The sequence below is a fragment of the Saimiri boliviensis genome, chromosome 13 (assembly GCF_048565385.1).
Source record: "Saimiri boliviensis isolate mSaiBol1 chromosome 13, mSaiBol1.pri, whole genome shotgun sequence".
Taxonomy (NCBI): Eukaryota; Metazoa; Chordata; class Mammalia; order Primates; family Cebidae; genus Saimiri; species Saimiri boliviensis.
The window spans coordinates 75,715,927-75,729,618 of NC_133461.1; the positions used below are offsets into that span (position 1 = coordinate 75,715,927).

Below are 13,692 nucleotides of genomic sequence, written 5' to 3' on the forward strand. Positions count from 1 at the left end.
TTATTTGAAGACAGAGTTTTGCTCTTGTTGCCTAGGCTATAGTGCAGTGATGTGATCTTGGCTCATTGCAACCTCTGCCTTCCAGGTTCAAGTGATTCTCCTGACTCAGCCTCCCAAGTAGCTGGGATTACAGGCACCTGCCACCACTGCCAGCTAATTTTTGTACTTTTAGTAGTGATGGGGTGTCACCATGTTGGCCAGGCTGGTCTCAAACTCCTGACCTCAGGTGATCCACCCATCTCAGCTTCCCAAAGTTCAGGGATTACAAGCATGAGCCACTGTGCCTGGCCTCAATTTCTTTAATACTTGAGATTTTTTCAAGTTCTTTTTTATTCTTGAAATTTTTGATCATATATTCTAGACATGTATCTATTCTGATTTTTGTAGTTGTTCTTACTGGTTTTTATAATTTTAGTTTTTAAATAACAGCTTTATTTTGATATAAATACTATGAAATCTACCATGTTAAGCATATAGTTTGTTGATTGTCGGTTATTTCATGGAGTTTTGCATGGATCACCACTGCTTCTAGGACGTTCACACCACCTCCCCCCAGATCCCTAAACTCACTGGCTGGAGTGCAGTGGTGTGATCTCGGCTCACTGCAATCCCTGCCTTCCAGGTTCAAGTGATTCTCCTGCCTCAGCCTCCCGAGCAGCTGGGACTACAGGTACCCACCACTAGACCCAGCTACTTTTGTATTTTTAGTACAAATGGGGTTCACTATGTTGGTCAGGCTGGTCTTGAACTCCTGACCTTGTGATCCACTGCTCGGATTACAGGTATGAGCCATTTGTGTCGTTGAGGCACAACATTTAAAAAAAATTGATGACATCCAATTTATTTTCTTGTCACATGTGCTTTTGGTGGCACATCTAAGAAGCCATTGTTTAATTCAAGGTTACCAATATTCAAAGACTTTTATAGTTGTTACATCAAGGCCCACAATACATTTTGAGTTAACTTCTGTATATGGTAGGAGGTAGGCATCCATCTCCACTGTTTTGCATGTATCTATTTAATTGTCCCATCATTATTTATCAAATTATGCTGGCATGGTTGTCAAAAATCCATTAACATAGATTAAAATGGAAGGGTTTATTTATGGAATCTCAATTGAATCTCATTGATCTATATGTCTGTCTTTATGCCAGCACCACCATGTTTTGATTACTGTAGCTTTATAATAAGTTTGGAATTGGGGAGTGTGAGTGCTCCAACGTTGTTGTTTGCAAGATTGTTTTGGCTAATCTGAGTCTGTGTAAATTTTAGAATCAGCTTGTTCCTGGGTATTTTTTTTTCTTTTTGATGCTATTGTAAATGGAGTTGTTTAATTTCATTTTTAGATTATTAATTCATAGTATTTAGAAATGCAATTGGTTTTTGTATTTTGATTTTGCATCTTGCAACCTGGCTGCACTAGTTTATTAATTCTGATTTTTGGTGGATTGGTTAGGATTATGTCATCTGCAAGTAAAGAAAGTTTTATTTCTTCTTTCCAGTTTAGATGCTTCCCCCACCTTCCTCACCACCATTACTTGTCACTTAATTGTCCCATTGTGAATCTCCGCTAGGACGTCAGGTGGAAGTGGTGAGAGAGGATATTCCTGTCTTACTCCTCATCTTAGGAGGAAAGCTTCTGATCCACTGTGAAGTGTGCTGTTAGGGTTTTTCACAGATGACCCTATCAGGTTGGAAAACTTCATTTCTATTCCTAGTTGTTGAGAGTTTTTGTCATGAAAGGGTGTTAGATTTTGTTCAAAGCTTTTTCTGGCTCTATTGATAGGATCATAGGGTTTTTGTCTTTCCTTCTATAAATGTGGTACCTTACATTAATGGGTTTTCATCTATTAAACCGATAAATCTTACCTGGTCATGGTATATAATCCTACTATCTAATATGTCTGCTTTATATTTTTTTGATTTCATGTTTTTGCTTCATATTGGTAATATCTTCTTAACCTCTCAAATACCCTTATCTTTCTTACTTTAAATTCTTGGTTCATATATTCCAATGTTTTTGTTTCACTTGGTTTTGTGCCTGTTGCCTGCAAGAATATCAGTTCTCCAGACTAAAACAGGAACACTGAGCAAGGGATTTGATATAGGACGAAAGATAATGGTTTTTATTAGAAGTACAGCGAGTCCCCAACTGACAATGTTTCAACTTAACAATTGTTCGACTTTATGATGGTGAGAAAACAATACACCTTCTGTAGAAGCCATACTTCAGTACAGCATTTAATAATTCATATGAGATCGCCAAGACTATATTATAAATAGGCTATGTGGTAGATGATTTTTGCCAGTTGTAGGCTAATGTAAGTGTTCTGAGCGTGTGTAAGGTAGGTCAGGCAAAGCTATGGTGTTGGGTAGGTTACGTGCGTCAAATGCATTTCGATTTCATTTACTGCAGGTTTATGGGGAGAAATCCCATCGTGAGTCAAGGAGCATCTGTACTGAGTTTGAGTAGGGTGGTTGGATGGCTAAGGGTCAAGGTGGTGAAGGTGGTTAGGAAGGGGAGAAGGAAAGTTGGAAGGGGAGGGGAGGGAAAGATAAGGTTCTGAGAAGTGAAAACTGGCAGTTGAAGAGCTTGAGAGCTGGAAGCCATTAGAGCAGAGCCCCTGCCAAAAGTGGGCTTATTTCATGCTCCACACCCCTCAGCCTGCTGTTTCCAGGTCGCTGATGGGTTGGCCTTGAGACTGCTTCTCCCTGATTTTGCCTCTCACTGAGGTGCTATCCGGCTGAAGCCAGAAGACAGCTCACTCAGTCTGATTTCTTTTCCCGCCAATCTGGGCTTGGCAGCCACCAGGGAGAAAGGAGAGAGCTAGAAAGGAGAGGAAAGGAAAGCCGCGATTTTTAAAAATCCGTTTTCCTAGGAAGCACTGGGGGAGCTGGTGAAAAATCTAAAGCCCAGAACTCTATCCCTAGTCATCCCTATTATTTGGTTGGAAACCTGCCTTTAAAAAAACTCCCTGTGATTCCGAATCAGGTGATCCAGGCATCAAACAGAAAGAATGGAAAGGAGAGGACTCTTGCAGTCTGGCCGCTGGCAGTCCCCTCTCAGCTGTCCCCAGGAGGAGGCGCTCAGCGTGCCCGCACCTCTAGAAATGTAAACTTCTGCCCATGTTTTTCTCTGGTCCCCTTGGTTGAGGGAGAGACATGATATGGAGCTCTGGGCATCTCTGAGGGGTGGGTACTTGTATAAGTCCATTTTTATGCTGCTGATAAAACTATTCCTGAGAGTGGGTAATTTATAAAGAAAAAGAGGTTCCACATGGCTAGGGAGGCCTCACAATCATGGCAGAAGGCAAAAGCACCTCTTACATGGTGGCAGGCAAGAGAGAATGAAAGCCAAGCAAAGGGGGTTTACCCTTATTAAACCATCAGATCTCGTGAGACTTATTCACTACCATGAGAACAGTATGGGGGAAACTGCACCCATGATTCAACCATCTCCCACCAGGTCCCTCCCACAACACATGGGAATTGTGGGAGCCACAATTCAAGATGAGATGTGGGTGGGGACACAGCCAAACTGTATCAATCCTGATTGAATAAATACTGATCATATATTTCCAAAATATATAATCCAGCCTTTCTAGCCAGGTGGTTGAGTAGAGGATGCATTATGATTTAAAATAAAAGTTCTGCAACTCAAAAAATCTTCGACGCAACCACCTGGCTAGACATGTTTTTCTTTAATCATGCCGTCAATTGAAAGCAACCTGCAAACAGACTAAAATCTGGGTCTTTGATCAGGCAAATAGAAAAATTGAAAAGCAGGTGGGGGTTGAGCTGCAGGTGATAGTGGAATTGCAGCTGGCAGTGAGTGCCTGCTTCCCCTAAGGCTTGTAAAGATGGATTAAATAAAACAAATATTGCTGGAAAAATAAAATATGCTTTTGAGTACTTAACTCTGTTTGGGGACTCAGAAAGATGGAATTCAAGAGAAAAAATTTCTGTCTTCCCATCATTAGGTGAAACAAAGCTACTCACCTATTTTTCTGCAGTATTATAACTGGCTCCAGCTGCACTGATGAGGCATGAGAATTCTCAGCCCTGCACCACTTCCACTGGGTAATTTTCTGTGCAAGAAAGAAACTGACTCAAGGGCAGGGGGAGCAACATTAGTGCAGAGACGGAAGAGATGGATATGCTGTTCTGTGCATATTATTTTATACTGAGAAATGTTCTTTATAGAATTCATTGATTGCTTTTTTCAGGTTATAAATGTTATATATACCTAAAAGTATTTTTTGAAAGTAACGTGGATATAAAATCTTCAAAAATAAAATCACATTTTAAGTGTACCCTAGGAATTTGACTTTAAAAATATAATTTGCTGAGAGATGGAGAATCCCTTTGTTCAGCAAGTACTCTATTTTTTGTTTGTTTTGTTAATCCAGTTTTTTCTTCTATTATTGTTTTGTTTAAAGCGAGGTCCGTTTAAGCTATGTTATGTAATCTGACTTACCTAGCTACTTAAATAGTTAATGAGTATATAAAGAGGAACAACCCTGTGCAGAATATTTAAAGGTGTGTTGTAGGGTTGGATCAACAGAAATGGAAGATTCACTCAAAATAACATAGTTCAATTTAAGAATAATTATGTGATACATGCTACGAAGTATAAAATAATAGGGTAAAAAGAGAATCTAATATAAAAATGTTATGCAGAATAACAAGGTGATCAGAGCAGGTTGGGGAAGCTCCTGGGAGCCTTGTTGCAGCTGTTGATCTTACTGGGGTTTTCTGAGGGACTGCCCTGCCCCCCTTGTCATTCACATAAGGGTAGGGACTCTAGATCCCCTTGGTTTTTTTTTCCCACAAACTAAACTTCACTTGAAATCAGTGGCAATTTGCCAGTGGTGAGGTTAATTTTTGGACTCCACACAGTGCTATTTTTATAAAGTGCTGTATTTTTTCTTAGTCCAGCTACAAATTTTACAGAAGAAACCTGAGACATGGGAAACTGTAGCCCAGGATTGGCTCATGTTGTTTAAGCTTCCACATTTTCGGAAGGATGTGATAACTTTATTATTTCACATTACCCAGTCTTCTCTGACTTTAATCACTGATCACACTGGCTTAATTCTTTCCCTTGTCACTAACTTTTAACTTCTCTTCAAGGGCTTTCTGGAGAAATAGCACTTTTTTCCCCAAACAGCAAAAGAGAGGCCTAGATGAGACTGTGTTCTTTTATTTCTCATGTGATTCTGTTTAAAATGCACAGACATCATGGAGACATATTTAGCTCTGTACTGAACGCCACAGAAAACTGTTCCTCCAGGCTTTAGTGGTAATTTAATTTTTTGAGTTGCAGGACTTTTATTTAGAATTGTAATGCATTGATGTAGTCACTTGTGTAGGCAGACAGCCACATAGTTGATTACAAACATGTTTCCACAATCACGGGCACCACACATCCCACTGTACGTGATTTTTTCTCCAGAAAAATTTGCTTTTTCCCAATATTTTTTATAAGTGCTTCTCATATTAAATGCTCTTTTAAACATATTTTGGAAGAAACAAAGTGACCTAATTCTGGAAACATTGAGGCTACCCTTTGTGCATTTGGAAATTGAACTGACTGCTGCAGAGAAGAAAGACCCCAGGAGAACATCTGGTGTAGATGGATGGCATGTGTATTAGTCAGCCTCGGCTGTCATAACAAGATCCCAGATTTGGGGTCTTAACCAACAGACATTTATTTTGTTGCCATTTTGGAGGCTAGAAGTCCATGATCAAGGTGCTAGCAGGGTTGGTTTCTGGTGAGGGCTCTCTCCTGGTGTGTAGACGGCTGCCTTCTTACTGTATCCTCACATGGCCTTTTCTTTATGTATGTGGACAGAGAGTGAGAGAGCACAATCTCTGGTGTCTCTTCCCCTTCATATAAAGACACCAGTCCTACCAATTAGGGCCCCTCCCTTATGACTTCATCTAACCTTAATTACTTCCTCATAGACTCTGCTTCCAGATACAGTCACATTGGGAATTAGTGCTGCAATATGATTCAGTCCAGAACAAAACAAATATCCACCACCCTATAATTAAAAGCAAAGGCATAGCACCTTTAGCCACGGAAGCCTGTGTATCTGACCGCAGGTTAAAGGACGCTTTACCAAGCTGGTGTCTGATGGATCTCCGATTCCTGGAGACAGTAGAGCAGTGAACTCTGCCTTGTCCCAAACCTCTCTTCCTCAACACGCTGCCTCTGTATGAGCTGTAGACTCTGCAGTAAGGCAACTGCCGCCCTGAATCTCTACTTTTGCACTAGTTGCAGCAAACCCTCAGTTTCTTCAGAGCTTGTGCTTCAACTGCAGTCTTCAGCAGCTCACCTGCTGAGAGGTTTTCCTCCACCGTGCACTCTGTCAAATGCCTGTCAGCCCTGCCACCTAGGACTGTCTCTGGTCTGCGGGCTCCCTTGCTCTCTGTGACTTGTATGGCACTCATGGAGTTTAGAGATGGCAGTACATGTGTGAGGCTTTCAATTTCATCTTTTGGATGCAAAGGAATCTATAACAACGGTGATTTCAAAAGTACACAACACTTTTACACAACGGTCTCCATTCATCAGGGGTCTTGGTTTCTTGTTCTGAGGTTGACTTATTCTATTCTGCACGAGTTCAATCACTGAACTGATGAATCTTTATTGAGCACCGGCCATGTGTCAGGCACTGTGATAGATTTGGGGGATGTAACAGTGAAGCCAACAGATATAATCCCTGTTTGCTGAGAACTTATAAGTTGTGGGATCTTGAGAAAATCTCTTGGTCTTTCTGGGACATATTTTCTTCATCTTAAGGTAGGACTGTTAGAATGATAAATCATCAGTGTTAGAATGAATCTTTAAAATGATGATTTTTTTCTATCCTATCATTGGAATGATTTGGTCTTCTAAGTAATCTGAAATTTCAAGAAAGCATTAATAAGAAAATTTAAAATCACTTGTAATCCATATAAACAATGCTAATCTTTTGGTACATTTCTTCCAGGACCTTTCCCTGGAATATGCATACAGATGCATATACATTTTTATTTAAAAATTTACATTCTGATTAGAAACTGACTTTTAAATTTTATTATATATATATATATATATATATATGACATTGAATATTATTATGCTTGCCAATGGCTCTTTGGTATCTATGGATATTTTATAATATTTATCCTTCTTGTTTTAGGGCATTTAGCTTATTTTCCCATGTTTACTATTATAAATAAATGGCAATACATGTCTCTGATTGATTGCTTCCTTAGAATAAATTCATAGAAGTAGGACTGCTGAATCAAACAAGTTTTTGCTCTGGATATATATTGCAAAATTTCCATCCAGGAAGCTTGTATCAATTTACATACCTATTATCTATGTACACAAGGGCTAGCTTCTTCTGCATCTTCCCCAATATGGATACATATATTTTGTAAATCCTTGCCAATTTGCTGGGTGAAAGAAACACATTTTTTTAAATTAAAAAAAATTGTAAGGTAACATTTGGATGAATTTCTTTCTGTAAAGCTTTGAAGTATTAGTATTTCTGTCATTCCTATTTGTGTCTTGTCCATTTTAATATTCTTTCTGAAAAAAAATTGTGAGGACACTTTTGATCTCAAAGATATTAAACAATTTTCTTTTACACACTGCAAATATTTTTCCTATTTTGTGGGTTGCTTCTTACAGAAAAGTATTTCAGATTGAAAACACTTATTTATTTATTTTTTGGTAGCCAGGTTCATCAGTCCTGCATTTTTTTCTTTCTTTGCTTAGAAAACTTTTCCAAAACTTTTCCAAGGTTAAGTATATATTTTCCTAGTTTTCTTTTGGTCCCAAATTATTGAATCTATTTTGGAACTTTTTATTATATTCTGTGTATTTGTCTGTTTATACTGCCATTAAAACCATGTTACATTTCTTCTGGTCTTTCATGTGTAAGATCTTTAGTTTCTTTTTTTTCTTACTTTATTTTGTATTCTATTTCTTTGGATTCTAGAAATTGTCTCTATCTTGACCTCTACATAGATCTGCAGTGTTGATTCTGCTATTAAACTGAAAGACCTTCAAAATTAAGCTGTGATGTTTTAAATTCCCATTCTGTATTCACTCAGACACCAAAACCTTATCTCAATCTGTTGTCTTAACTTGTCTTTTAGCTTTTATCCTGTTATTTTCCTGAATTAAATGACATAAAACATGTGCCATTTAAAACATCTACTTCTTGTCGTAAATATTGTGTAAACAATTGCTTGATTTCCTTGATAGTTTCTCAAAAGTCTTCTTTCATTTTTTTTTCAATAATTTTTTTATAGATGCCCTCCATCTTTGGCTGAGCAGAAGGTTATTAAGGCCAGCCATGTTTCCCCTCTATGTGTGGTTGGCTTTGGATCTTTCCATTGTCTACCTAAATCCTTTTAGGATCTTCTGATCTATTTTAGCACTAGGATTTAATTAAAGACCATTTCAGTAGCCCAGTGGCCCAGGCAGGAGGTCTGGAACCTGGCACCTCGGGGCATTCCAGCAGAGGAGTTTGACTTCTTCCTTCCCTGTGTTGGTGAAGCCTTCCTTTAGGGACCAGTTTTCTCTTTCTAGAGTTTTAGTTGACCCATTGCAGGGAATTTCTGTGCCCAATGTTCTTCCTGTGGGAAATAAGGGAAGATACATCAGTTTGGAAAAGAGAGCTGTTCATTAGAGGGAATCCCCAGCACTTGTAGTTTTCTGTTTGGCTTGTCTGTATTTAACCCTGCCCTCCAAGTGAAGCCACACTGCACCTTTTCCAGGGCTCATCCCTGGGGCCCTCAGTGAAGGGATGCTACCTGGGGTTCTGCCAGGATGCCCTCTCTTTCATCCTGTGTGATGGAGCCCCTCATCTCACATCAGCCAGTTGTTTTGCAGGAATCCCAGTGAGCTACACATCGGTGTTTGCTGTTCTTTCTCTATTGGCGCCTCTTCTCCCTGGAATGACCTCAAATGTGGTGGCATGTGAGAATCACTCTTTGCTGCAGGTTTTCCTGTTTTATTGAGGTCCTTGGCTTATTTTAGCTGGTTTCTAGAAGAGATATAATTAGATGCCTGTGATGAAATAAGATGGCGGAAGACTTATCTAGGAAATTAGGAATGGATCTTAAAGCTTATTTGAGATAGCACCTCTCCTGCCAACCTCACAACTGTGATTCCGGGATGAAATGAGATGATGAACATGAAAGGACTTTGAAGACTGCCTGAAGCATTATGCAAATACAAGGTTGCTTTGTTATCTCCACATTTTATGGGACCAGAAATCAGTAGCCTTGTTGGAAGCAAATTTGAGTTGTGAATTTTTTTGAGGCATGTGTGATAATGGAAGATGGTTATTTAGGCGGGGCACAAAGCCATTCTATTTCTATGTTTCGCCTCCTTCTTTCACAGCAATACATCTGAAATAGAGGTTTGTCTTGTTCTTTATTCCCCCAAAGAGAAGACTGGCCTGAATTTCCATTTTAGACTATTTCTTTGCGTGCCAAGAGATTGTTTCAGCAAAAGAAACTAATCTTCAGATAGGTCTGTCACGGCACAATGCCTAGGATTGGGGGCAAAGGCTTTAATTAAAATGGAAGAGTTGGTAATTTCTGGTCGATCTGGGAAGCTTAAAATTGATGTGGTTTGAATGAAAGTAATGACTTTTGTTCAAAATGCAAATATTAATGCAAAAAGGAACATGGGATTGACTCTCAGTGCAATTGGAAGAGATTGTTACTTCTCTTTCATGCCTTTCCTCTTAAAGTTAGTGGTTCTTTCTTTCCTCCTGAAACTCTGTACCATATACATTTAACATGTGGGTATTTTTTTCTCCTTAAAGTTCTTTTCACTTGGCCATTTCAGACTCTTAAAAGCAGTGGATATTTTGGGTGCTAATAAATCTGGGCGAAAGTCATAAGGATGTGTTGCTGCTTATGCTTATTTGGAGGATGTAAGAGCCAGTGTCAGACGGATCTTTTCCTCCAGCCCTTCTCAGTGTAGTTGTGTGGATAGCTTGGGTCTCCCCATCATCTAGTCTCTATTCATTCACAGGAAGTGAAAGTGACACATACATACCCTGGCATTTACATGTACCAAAAGGAAGTTTTAAAATTTGAAGTAGCATGAGTTGCTCTTGGGTTAAGAAGGCTCATCTAATACCAAGTATTGCAATGAAACAAAAATGTATTCTAAATATTAGTAAGACATTAATGAGGGTAGATGAAAATGTGGTCAATAATACCAGTATACGTTAAAAGCACTTCTGATCAGTGATGCTTTTTATTAATTACAATAATTGTGGGTAAAAAGTGTACATAATGTGAAATCAAAATGGCCTAAGCATTGTAAAATTATTATATAAATGTTATAAACAAATTTGTTATAAAAATAAAGAATAAAAACCATTCATACTCCCCATATCCTCATAAATCATTTTTTTCTTTTCTACCTGTATTATCTACTTATGAACTTTTATGTCATTGTAATCATAGTATCTGTGTAGTTTTGAGTTTAACATTTTTCTTTCAGCATACATTGTATATGTATGTATGCACATACACACACATATATATAATATACATTAAAAACCTTTATATATGTGTGTGTGTGTATAGATAAAGGGTTTTATTTGTCCCCAAATCTCCCTTTAATACAGGTCATGCCATGGCTGCTTTCACCAGCCTTCTATTGTTGATTCTGCAATTATCTCTCTAATTTTTTGTTTCTATTTAGGTAATGCTGCAATGGATATCTTTGCTTCAATTAACTTTCACTTTCTTGTTTCATGAAAGTTTTTGTTCATTTGTTTGTTTGTTTTTTTACAGTAAATTAAAAGGAGTGAGATTACCGTGCCAAATCTTAAAGAATTTCTAGTAGGTACAGGGTAGAGAGGAACCAGTTAGAGGAAGACACTGTTAAGTGTCTCAGAGTTTCATCTAGAAAGAGAGGTGAGAAAGCTGGGAAGAAAGGAAAAGGCACCTGAGGTGGGCAGATCACTTGAGGCTAGGAGTTCGAGACCAGCCTGGCCAACATGGTGAAACCCTGTCTCTACTAAAAATACAAACTAGCAGGGCGTGGTGACACATGTCTCTAATCCCAGCTACTCGGGAGGCTGAGGTAGGAGAATTGCTTGAACCTGGGACACGGAGGTTGCAGTGAGCCCAGATTGTGCCACTGCACTCCAGCCTGGGTGGCAGGACAAGACTTTGTCTCACACACACACACACACGCACACACACACACACAAACACACGAAAGAAAGGAAAGGGCTCCGTGGCAGGTCTCCATCCTTAGGTGTCATAGGCCTAGGTTGGAGGCAAGGCAAGCTGTAAAAATCCCAGGAACAGTCTGCAGGGAACCTCTTTTTCCCTTTGTCAACCAACATAATTTGGAATCAACTTTGGATTTGAGTCAGACTAACCGGGAATGTGCCTCCACATTCCTCCCACTGAAAAGTCTGCAGATTTTCACTTCCTGCTGGAAGTTGTTAGCAGGGACGGCATTGGATCTGGTCCCGACACCCTGGAGAAAGCAAAGAGAGGGAAAAAAGATGCCCAGGCAAAATGAATGCTGCTAAATGATGATCAGGGATGCCTCTGCCGTCATTCCAGAATCAGGAGGTATTTGCCAAGGCTCTGATTTCCGTCACCCAAAACCCCAGGCTAGGGCACTACTGCAGGTATAGCCATTCCTTCTCCTGCCAAAGCTGGAGGTGGGGGCCACCAAGGGAGGAAAACAGGCCTGTAATGGTCAAAATCACGAATAAGCCTCAAATCCCAACATCTCACATCACTGATGGCTTCGTAGCAGAGCTTGATATTTATTTTCCTTTTCTTTTCAGCCAATGAGTTTTTACTAGTTTGTCTAACTGTAATCAAATAAATAACTCAGTGAACTCTGCATTTACTAGAAAGCCTTTTGAAAAGAAATGGAATACTTTAAGAGGGGAAAACAAAAACAGCCACAAACCAGGCTGTGTGATGAGATTTCCAGTTTTGCTGTAATTTCATTCTCTGGAAATCGAGAGCTTTAAGAGATTGATAACGCAGAGAATGTGAAAAGAAGTTCTTCTCTGGTAACAAATGCAGAATTGAAAGTCTACGTCAGTCACATTTGAGCTCACATTGCTGCCACTTGCTTTTCCATCAGTTATGTCTGTGTGCCTTTGCACCAGCCCAGGCTGTGTCCACATTCAGCATCTTGCAGGTTAAGCGCTCCTTTTTATTCTTTTGACTGCAGCAGTAGTCCCAATATAACCATGACTCCTTCCTTACCTCCAAAATACCCTCAGCAAAATGGGGGAAAATACGTGCAGTTGTTAGCAAGCTGCAAATTTATTTGCAAAGAGAACCATATATGCCTGCACTGTCATTTTCATTTAGAAGCTGAACAATGACGTCGACTCATCTGACATACATCTACATGTTGTTTCTCATAACAATCTTCTAGACAAAAAACAAACAAAAATACTTCAGATGACCTTTGATTAAAACCTACTATGTAACCTAGAAATGGTGCTATAAGTGTTGACAATGTATTTCCAAGTCACATTTCACTACTTTTACAGGTCTGTAAACATTTTTCATATTTCATTGGTACTTTTCAACCCGTTTAAAGGCCTTAAAAGTGTTCAGGGATTGTCCAGAAGCCTGGTCTTTTTGTTCTAGGCAGAATAAAGGAATTTAGAAAGTAATGAATGAGGAAATTGTACAGGAAGGATTTACAATCTATCCTGTAAACAAGATGCAACTTGCTGTGTCTTCTCTGGAAATCACTTTGCCTTCATGGCTGATTGATAAAAGTAAACCACTGTCTAGGAGATGGGCTAGGATACAACTGTAAATAAAGCTGTAGTAGAACAAAAGCCTTGAAAAGAAGGAAGTAACCTCTGAGTAAAGGAAAAGGGAAGGGGGATTGGAATTAGGGAACAATGGGTTGAAGAGTTGATGCAGTCAACAGTGAGAAATGTTTAAAATTATGCAGATTGCAACTTTTTATATGCAATGTCTCATTTGATTCTTATGACACCCTAACAAATATTGTGATATTAATTTTATACATGGAGAAAATGAGACTTACTTTGATTATAAACACATTCCAATAAGAAACTGGCCGAATATCACACAGTTAGGAAGTGGTAGAGCTGGAACCCAGATTCTGAATGTCTGAAGATTTTCTCAGTGTTCTTTTCACTCTGCCATCCTGCCTCAGGTAGAAACTTGGAAATTAGAACTGCTGTATTCTTTAAAAGTGGTAGGAATCTGGGTGGATTCTCAGTGGAGCAAAGAAGAAGAAATAGGGAACAAAGAAGGCATCCGTTTCTCCATGCTGGGCATGGACCTCAGTATAGCTAGAAATCAACAATCCTGCTAATTCCGAAGAACATGGGTCTTTATTTGCTAAACTGCATCATCTGCTGGCAGGTAGCTTAGGCTGTGGTCAGTCCCCAGACTGACATACAGTTCTCTTTAGTTTGCTCATGATATCTGACCTTAGAGAATCCCATCCCTTCTGATAGCTTATTAATAACTTGGGTATGGGAGAGCCGTAAGAAAAGGCTTCTACTGAGGGCGAGGTGTACCAGGCTCCCAGGGAGGCATTGTCCCCAGACCCTGAGGGCAGGGCAGCAGTAGTGAGAGTGATCACTGTTCCTCTTCCCATCACAATTGATCCTTATGTTATATCTTTTGCTT

At 39.3% G+C, this 13,692-nt stretch overlaps 1 protein-coding gene across 4 annotated transcripts in view; it reads left to right on the forward strand.

The window, feature by feature from the left end:
* The window catches only part of ZMAT4 (zinc finger matrin-type 4), a 386,463-nt gene that overhangs the window by 113,358 nt on the left and 259,413 nt on the right, over nucleotides 1–13,692 (forward strand). The gene's annotated exons all lie outside the window — the stretch shown is intronic.